This window comes from Trachemys scripta, unplaced genomic scaffold (genome assembly GCF_013100865.1).
Source record: "Trachemys scripta elegans isolate TJP31775 unplaced genomic scaffold, CAS_Tse_1.0 scaffold_28, whole genome shotgun sequence".
Classification (NCBI taxonomy): domain Eukaryota; kingdom Metazoa; phylum Chordata; order Testudines; family Emydidae; genus Trachemys; species Trachemys scripta.
The window spans coordinates 1,351,148-1,360,390 of NW_023260513.1; the positions used below are offsets into that span (position 1 = coordinate 1,351,148).

The window sequence follows — 9,243 nt, forward strand, 5'->3', positions numbered from 1 at the left end:
CCCCCCCCCCCCCCAACTGGCTGAGATTGGCCAGGCTTCTGCAGCACTCTACAAGCTATGCTTGGTATGTGGGAAAGGATGGCGCAGAAGCTTACCATGGCCGCATGCAAGCCGAACTCTGTTGCCCAGACCTGTGATCTCTAGCAGCAAAGCCACAGGCACTCAGCATTAAGAGGCAAAATGCAACCTTGCACAGAAATCACATGTGCTATGTAATGTGAACAGTGTTGGTCACCGTGAAAGAGTATAAGCATTGTTCTGCAAAATGTAGCTTTTAAAACAATTCTCTTTTTTCCCCTCCCTACAGCAGCTGCAAATTCCTCAAGCCTCCCTCCTCCATCCCGAAGGTTATCACAGATAAGGCGTCGTAAGAAGAAGACGCGAGACGAGATGTTTTCGGAAATTATGCAATCCAGCAGGAGTGACAGAGCTCATCTGAATGAGTGGAAGGAAACAGTTTCAAAGTATAGGAAAGAAGTCAGTGAACGTGAGGACAGGAGGGACCAACGTGAGGAGAGGAGAGACAATCGAGATGAGAGATGGCGGCAGGAAGACCAGAGGATGAAGGATGCAACGCTGGGGCTGCTCCGGCGTCTGGTGGAGGTTCAGGAACGGCTGCTGGAAAACAGACTGCCGCTTCAGCCCCTGTTCCACCCTCCCCATGTTCCATATCCTCCTCACCCAGACGTGTAAGAATGCGGGGGGGAGGCTCCGTACACCTTCCCATTCCACCCCAGTAGACAGCCCAAGCAAAAGGCTGTCATTTTTTTAACCTTTTCTTTGTGGCTTTTTCCTTCCCAGCAATCCTCCTCCCAAATACCACCCGGGTTCCCTCCCTCTTTTTCTAATCTATTAATAAAGAATAAATGATTTTTAAATGATAGTGACTTTATTTGGTTTGAAAGAAAGCTGGGGGAAGGGGCAGGGTGGGTTCCTTACAGAAAATCAGTCAATAAAGGGGGTGGGTTTTCATGAAGGAGAAACAAACAGATATTTCACACTGTAGCCTGGCCAGTCATGAAACTGGTTTTTAAAGCTTCTCTGATGCACACCGCTTCCTGGTGTGATCTTCTAATCGCCCTGGTGTCTGGCTGCGCGTAATCAGCAGCCAGGCGATTTGCCTCAGCCTCCCACCCCGCCATAAAGGTCTCCCCCTTACTTTCACAGAGATTGTGGAGCACACAGCAAGCAGAAATAACAATGGGGAGATTTCTTTGGCTGAGGTCAGAGCGAGTCAATAATGATCTCCAGCGGCCTTTTAAACGGCCAAATGCACCTTCTACCACCATTCTGCACTTGCTTAGCCTGTAGTTAAACAGCTCCTGACTCCTGTCCAGGCTGCCTGTGTATGGCTTCATGAGCCATGGCATTAAGGGGTAGGCTGGGTCCCCAAGAATAACTATGGGCATTTCAACATCCCCAACGGTTATTTTCTGGTCCGGAAAGTAAGTCCCTTGCTGCAGCCCTTTAAACAGAGTAGTGTTCCTGAAGACGCGAGCGTCATGAACCCTTCCCGCCCAGCCCGCGTTGATGTTGGTGAAACGTCCCTTGTGATCCACAAGTGCTTGCAGCACCATGGAAAAGTACCCCTTGCGGTTTATGTACTCGGTGGCTTGGTGCTCCGGTGCCAAGATAGGGATATGGGTTCCGTCTATCGCCCCACCACAGTTAGGGAATCCCATTGCAGCAAAACCATCCACTATAGCCTGCACATTTCCCAGAGTCACTAACTTTCGTAGCAGCACCTGAGTGATTGCTTTGGCTACTTGCATCACAGCAGCCCCCACAGTAGATTTGCCCACTCCAAATTGATTCCCGACTGACCGGTAGCTGTCTGGCGTTGCAAGCTTCCACAGGGCTATCGCCACGCGCTTCTCAACTGTGAGGGCTGCTCTCATCTTGGTATTCTGGCGTTTCAGGGCAGGGGACAGCAAGTCACAAAGTTCCATGAAAGTGCCCTTACGCATGCGAAAGTTCCGCAGCCACTGGGAATCGTCCCAGACCTGCAACACTATGCGGTCCCACCAGTCTGTGCTTGTTTCCCTTGCCCAGAATCGGCGTTCCATGGATAGAATCTGCCCCATTAACAACATGATCTCCAAAGCACCGGGGCCCGTGGTTTCACAGAATTCTGTGTCCGTGTCCGTGTCCATGTCCTCATCATGCTTGTCGCTGCGCTGCCGCCGCCGCTGCCTCCTCTCCTCGTTTTTCTGGTCTTGGCTGAGCATAAACTCCACGAGAACGCGCGAGGTGTTTACAATATTCATGAGTGCTGTCTTGACCTCAGCGGGCTCCATGCTTGCCGTGGTATGGAGTCTGCAGTGTTCACCCACCCAGGAAAAAAGGCGCGAAAATGGTTGTCTGCCGTCCGTTGCTTTCATGCAGGGAGGGAGGGAGGGAGGAGGTGAGGCTGTACCCAGAACCACCTGCGACGATGTTTTTTGTCCCATCAGGCACTGGGATCTTAACCCACAATCCCAATGGGCGCGGGAGACTGCGGGAACTATGGGATAGCTATGGAATTGCTACCCACAGTGCAACGGTGCAGAAATCGACGCTAGCCCCGGTACTTGGACGCACACCACCGAATTAATGTGCTAGTGTGGCCGCACTCATTTCGACTTTATACAACCTGTTTCTCAAATCCGAATTATCTAAATTCGGATTAATCCCGTAGTGTAGACATACCCTTAGAGACTTACAGCCTTAACAGATACGATTTTCCATTTGCTATGATGTTCTGACTCCCCCTCAGCAATGAGCACTGACTTCTCGCTCTCGCTCTCTCTCTCTCCCCACCCAGCGGATGTGACTCTGGATCCAGAAACAGCTCATCCTACAATAGCGGCATCTGAGGATGGGAGAAGTGCAAGAAAATCTCCACTCAGGCTGTGCCCGACAGTCCCAAGAGATTTGAGACTCTTTTAGCTGTGCTGGGCTCTGAGGGATTCGACTCAGGCTAGCATTGCTGGGAGACAGAGGTGGGGCTGGGGGAAGACTGGGCTGTGAGGATCACCACAGAGTCTGTGCAAAAGAAGGGAACATTGGCCTTTCAGTCTCACCATGGACTCTGGAGTGTGTGGATGAAGGAGAACAAGGCTCAGCCATCCTATTGGGCCCTGGCGGCTGCGATCCCGGCCCCAGAGGACACAATACCAGCCACGATGGGGGATCCAGCTGTAATGCCGACTGAGATACTGGTACCCACATCCCAGAGCAAGACAGCCATAAAGATCAGAGTTTGTCTGGAATATGAAAGGGGGATGGTGACATTTTACAGATCTGATATCATGGCTCCTCCCTTCACTTACTGTATCACCTTCACAGAGAAAATCTTTTGGCTGTGGTCTGCAGGAGCATGGGTCAGATTGTGTCCCTTAGTTATAAAATAGTTATAGCATCTGTGACAGATAGGGGAATTTCCTGCAGTATCCTTGAAAAAAATCTTACTGATTTGCGTTTAAGTATCTTTGGAGTCCATTGTATTAAACCTCTCGTGGAGCGAGGTGGGATTTACAGCCTGGAAAACCCCACCATGGAAGATGCTAGTCTCTGCCTAAGAGAGGTGTCTGCTGAGGAGCCGGGATCCTACAGTGGGTGCCCTTGTTGGACCACAGAGGGGAAATACAGGAGCAATTGCTCTGAACTGTGAAAGCATCTGTATTTCAACTCCCCGTACCAAAGTGCATCAGCCTTGAACTGTCCCCAGTGACTGGGTATCTTGGGGGTAGGAATAGAGGAGTATAATCTAAGGAGGCTTTTTAATCCTTTGGAAATTTTTGAGCACACTTGGCAGCTGATTATTTTTAGAGAAGAGAAAGAAGGTGCTATTGTGGAAAATCTGAAAAGGTTTCCAGCATTGGAGAAAAATTGATCATTTTCAGCTATGTTAATGACAAGTCAAAGTAGAGGAAAGCGATGTCACATGGCTAAGCTCTACCCTGCTGAGCAGTCTGTGTTGCTGAGCTGACCATCTCTTTTGTGCACAATTTTGAACTGCAACATTTAACAAGATTAAGCTTATTAAATGTTGAAGTTCAAACTGGATACAAATAGAGCTGATGGTAAAACTGAAGAAAGAATTTCACAACATTCTGAAAGGTCCTTTCTGGCCTTCAGTGGGTCGTAGAATGGCTCCAGGCAGAGGTGCTAGGAACCCTGAGATGTACCCCCATAAACTCTAGCGCTGAACACTACTATGGTGCATGCTTGGCTCTGCAGTGTGGGTGCTAGCAGGCAGGCTTGTACAGCATGGGTACACTCTACAGTCTTCACATACCGAAAGAGGCTACAGGCATGTCTACATGCAGAGTTACAGCCGTTTAACTTAAGGCATGATTTTATCCTGACTTACTTAAACCAGGGCAAAAGAGTGTGTGGACGCTTATTTCAATTTAGCTTTAAAATTTTCTTAAGCTAAACTGAAATAAGTCTGATGCAAACCAAAATAAACTGCTGTGACATGGTCAGGCCAGATGGCTACAGGAGAGTGATCCTACTGGGATCCAGGAAGTGAGCAGGCGGAAGCCCCCTCCCCCGCCTAAGGTGAGGATCCACAGGACCTGGAAGCCAAATGATTCCGGGGGACAACTAATTAAACAACAGGGACAGAAGTGAGGTCAAAGGGTCAAACGAAGGGAACCTGATGGGGACACCGAGCAGAAAACCCCCGACAGCTCCTCCTCCTCGAAGGCGTCAAAGGAGCCAGCGGACGCCGCCAGGAGAACTCTGCCCAGATGTGTGAACGGACAGAGGATCGGAAATAGGCCCCACAGTCACAGGAGACCCCATTGGCTACAGGAGAGTGATAGAAGGTAAATACATTAGCCCCAGATTAAGCCGGTCCCTTTTCTCTGAGTAAGATAATGGGCTGTTCCAGAACAATCAGGAAGTTTCTGGAACCAATTAAGGCAGGCAGCTCAGGATCTGCCCTCAGAGCCGCGTCCAGTAGTGGAGCGACCAAGGGTGCGAGTGCTGACGTTGGCACTGGTGACTCCGGCAGTGAGGGGAGAGCCGTTGAGTCCGGTGCATGTGGGCTCCCCGCCTCATAGCGTGGTCGAGCCCCAGTTGCCATAGACTCCGGATACATTTGCGGCTGCAAGGGATCTTATCGCAATGACGGAGTCGACATCCCCGCAGCAGACCGCGGCACCAGTTCCTGTTTGTGGGGAACCATCCCGGGGCAAGCCATCCCTGATCCAACCATCAACTCCACTGGGGGAACTGTGGCACTGGTCACATTCCCGGATCTGTTCCCGCTCTTGATGCTGCTCGCAGTCCCGACATCGCTCTCTCTCACAGTGCCGGTCATACTCGCAGCACCGATCCGGCTCATGGCGTCGATCCGACTCCCGGCACCCCTCCATACACCGGTCACCGACCAGGAGCAGATCTCGGTGCCGCTCTGGGAGACGGTCATCGTCGCAGTCGAGGTCCAGATCTAGGCACCAGTCTAGGTCCCGGCAACGTTCCCCAGCTTTGAGGCAATGCTTCCTGCATTCGTGGCACCGACCCACAGCTGCTCGGTACCCGTCTCCGTCACATCGGGGTGACTCGGCACAGACTCGCTTGGCGCCACCATGGCCTTCGCGGTCTGCATCGTGTTTGTTGGAGTCCAACGTTGAGATCACGCCACTCGGGCCATGTCACAGCCTAGTCTAACAGTGGAGCTGCTCACTGGCAGCAGGGGGGCCACGGTCCTGTCCAGGGGTCCACCCAGTGACCCTTTTGGACACCGTGGGCATACCACCAGGCCCAGAGTGCCCCATCCGGGGCTTCCCGCTCAGTTCTCAGAGCCTCGAGTGCCAGAGGCCACCATCAGCCACCCTTCTCCTGGGGGCATGGAAACTGTAGCTCCCCATGCTTCCTCATCTCCAGCCCAGGGTCCAGTCTCCGAGGTAGCAGACCCTGACCAGGGAGACCCGGCCCAACAGGAGGCCCCACTCGACCCTCTTGGTCCTGTGGCTTCCTCCTCATCCTCACCAGACGAGGCGGTGGCGGGAGCAAACGTCTCAGGTCCCCCTCCAATAGACCTCTGTGCCCACCAGGACATCCTGCATAGGGGGCCCCTATCATGAACCTCCAAGCGGAGGAGGTTGTAGAGATGCAGGACCCAGTGGTGGATATTTTGTAGGCTGTGGCCCCGTCTCGAGTGGCTTTACCACTCATCCGCACTATACAGACCACAGCCAGAACAATCTGGCAAACGCCTGTGTTATACCAATAGAATAAAAACCAGCAGGATCTTATTAAGAGGGATAAGGCAAAGATGCCACATTTATTGTAAATATAATGATAAAGCAAAAGATAAAAGTAATATCCCTACACCTGCATCCATTCGTCCAACGGCTAAAGGGGTGTAGCGTAAATACTTTGTCCCCTCCAAGGGTTAAGATTACTTGTACACCCATCCACAGCCCTGTTTGCTGCTAGTGGCCTCAGTGAACGAGAAGGAGTGGCATGGCCAGCAAGCGCTGGCGCCCAAGTTGAAAGAGGCCAAACGTCTCAATTTGTTCGAGTGCATGGTCTATTCAGCAGGCGGGCTACAGCTCAGAATTGCAAATCAGCAGGCACTCCTGAGCCACTATAACTATAACTCCTGGAACTCCATGCTAAAATTCAAGGAGCTGGTGCCTCCGGAGTCCAGAGAAGAGTTTGGGGCCCTGGTAGAGGAGGCAAAAAGGTGGTAAGGACCTCCTTGCACGCCTCACTGGATGCTGCGGACTCCGCTGTTCGGACACTCATCGGGAATAGCTATGCAGCGTATATCTTGGCTGCAGGCTTCCGGCTTACTACTGGAGCTGCAACAAACTCTACAAGACCTTCCTTTCGAGGGTGAAGGCCTCAAATACCACTGAAATTCAATAGGATTTAGGAATGTAACTCAGGCTCCTTTGAAAATCCTCCTTTCTTATTTCTTTATAAAGCATAGATGGTGCCTCTTTCATATACTGTGCTGCCCAACATTAGAATATAGCAACTGTCTGACAAGAGACAAGTCAGTTGTAACATAGAACAGACGTAGGTCATTGGGATTTGTTGGGTACTTTTGAAAAGCAGACAGGGGCCTAAAAGCGGGTTTAAGAGCCTATTTTTAGACTCCTATTTTTGCAAAATCTTGGCCTCAATGGTTATTGTAAAACAGTGATTTTCAACCTTTTTTGCATTTGTGGACCCCTACAAAATTGCAAATGGAGCTGCAGACTCCTTTGGAAATCTTAGACATAGTCTGTGGACTCCCAGGGGTCTGTGGACCACAGGTTGAAAACCACTGTTGTAACAAAAATATCTACTTTTTTAAAAAAGGAATTAAGATATGAACTTCTATCAATTTCATTGAAAAAGCATCCTGGGAGAAAACTTCCTGGAACTGAAGTGAGATTGTAGGAAGAGGGCAGAGAGGAGGTCAGTGCTAGACTATTAATGATTGGGAATGATTTTCAAAAGCACAAATGGCAATTAATTGCCTAATTCCCATTTGTCCTTTGAAAATCTCACTCCTTACTTATTATCCTCAAAGCATCCAAACATAGTATAAGACACTTCCCTGCTCCCTAGAGCTTACATACTATCCAATCATACTCCCTTTGAAAGCAATTGGTAAAACACCCATCGATTTCATTGGTACAAGATTGGGCCCCAAATGGATAATGCAGGCAAAGGAGAAGAGGAAGGAAGAAAATAGTAAGCAAGGGAATCGAGGTGGAGCAAGCAGGACTGCACAAGAATGAGTTATTGGGAGTGCTTGACTTTTTTTTAAACATGATTAATTTTGTTAATCATTTATAGGCAAGAAGGTCATTGTGTGAGTTTGTGGGGGAAATTGGGTTTTGAGGAGGGATATGAAAGAGGAATAGAAGGAAAGTGCGTCCTCTCTAAAGGATCAGAGAGGAGATTCCAGGTATAGGAGACAGACTAGAAGAAGGTGACATTAGTGAGAAAAAGGGACATGGAGAGAGGTGTAATTAGATTAAATTTGGTGCTTCTGTTTGCTTACCAGGAGGACATTGCATCTACACACATTTATTTCAATAATTACATAGCTTAATTTACATTTATTCAGATTCTTAATTTTTCCATTATTATGTTAGAAAATGTGAATGCATTTCTTATTTACTAGAAGATTGATTTTTTATTTCTGATTTGCGTCAAACTCAATTTCAATAGAAATTCAAATTCAATTAAAATGCACAAAAATAGCTTTAATTCAATAAAATTATCTTAAATGTGTTGGATATATAAGAAAGAAGTTTATCAAAACGTATTTTACATTTAAAATGAATTTATTAAACAAAGGATATACCTGCAGCTAGTAAATTGAAGGGAATATTTCTGGTCACTAGATCTTTCAACAATTTAGGACAAATAGATTTCATCCTTTCATGATGAGTTTTTATTCAAAGATTGGGAGACGAAAACAAGCTTTCCTGATTTTTCAACTCCCAACCGGTTGCTTATTTAAATGAACTAGTCATTATTCAACTACTTCAGTCCAAACCGAAATAAAAAAATTCTTCTTCTGCAGGTGCACAGAGAGGCTACCGCTAACAAAAGCTGGTTTAGTACTTCAGCAAAGTCTAGATTCAAATGCTTAGCCAGTGACTTCCACCAGTCCAGTGGTTTGAATTTGTTTAAAGTTTGGCAGAAAATATATACTGTTTAATACTATTTTTAATGTAAATAATTTTAATAGAGAATAATAAATAAATGGCCTTAACACAGGTTGCCAATTTCAATTTTAAATAAGATTTTTTAAAAACTGTTTTTAATTGCAATTAGAAAATCTGATTTAAATTTCTTTTTAAATAATCAGTTTTATCCATTCTGTTTGGTCTGTGCTTTTACTCTACTAAATTACACACATAACTATGTTAAAAATATTAAGGTTGTAAAGTCAAGCACTAAAAAGTTAGGAAATCCCAGAATTAAGGATGCTTCTGCAACATGCTCTCCAGCGCAAGTCGAAAGACATGCACTAGCTCTGCTCAAACTAGCATGCTAAAAATAGCAGTGTGGCTGCATCAGCATGGGCAGCGGCTTTGGCTAGCCACCCACATACATGGCCAGGAGGTCAGGCAGGCTTGTACTCAGGCAGCTAGCCCAAACTGCTGCCCATGCCACAGCAGCCATGCTAGCACAGGTCCGTCTACCTACACTGGAAAGCACTATCCCAGCTGCTATGTAGACGTACCCTTAAAAAGGACTGTACAGCGGTCTCTGTCTCAGAGAGAAAGAGTAGGGTGT

At 47.8% G+C, this 9,243-nt stretch overlaps 1 long non-coding RNA gene across 1 annotated transcript in view; it reads left to right on the plus strand.

Moving 5' to 3' along the window:
* The window catches only part of LOC117870452, a 28,213-nt gene extending 19,791 nt beyond the window's left edge, over window positions 1–8,422 (plus strand). The window contains exon 3 of the long non-coding RNA XR_004643985.1: window positions 2,804–8,422. This is a non-coding gene — a long non-coding RNA (uncharacterized LOC117870452). The remainder of the gene's footprint in view (window positions 1–2,803) is intronic.
* The last annotated feature ends 821 nt before the right edge of the window (window positions 8,423–9,243 follow it).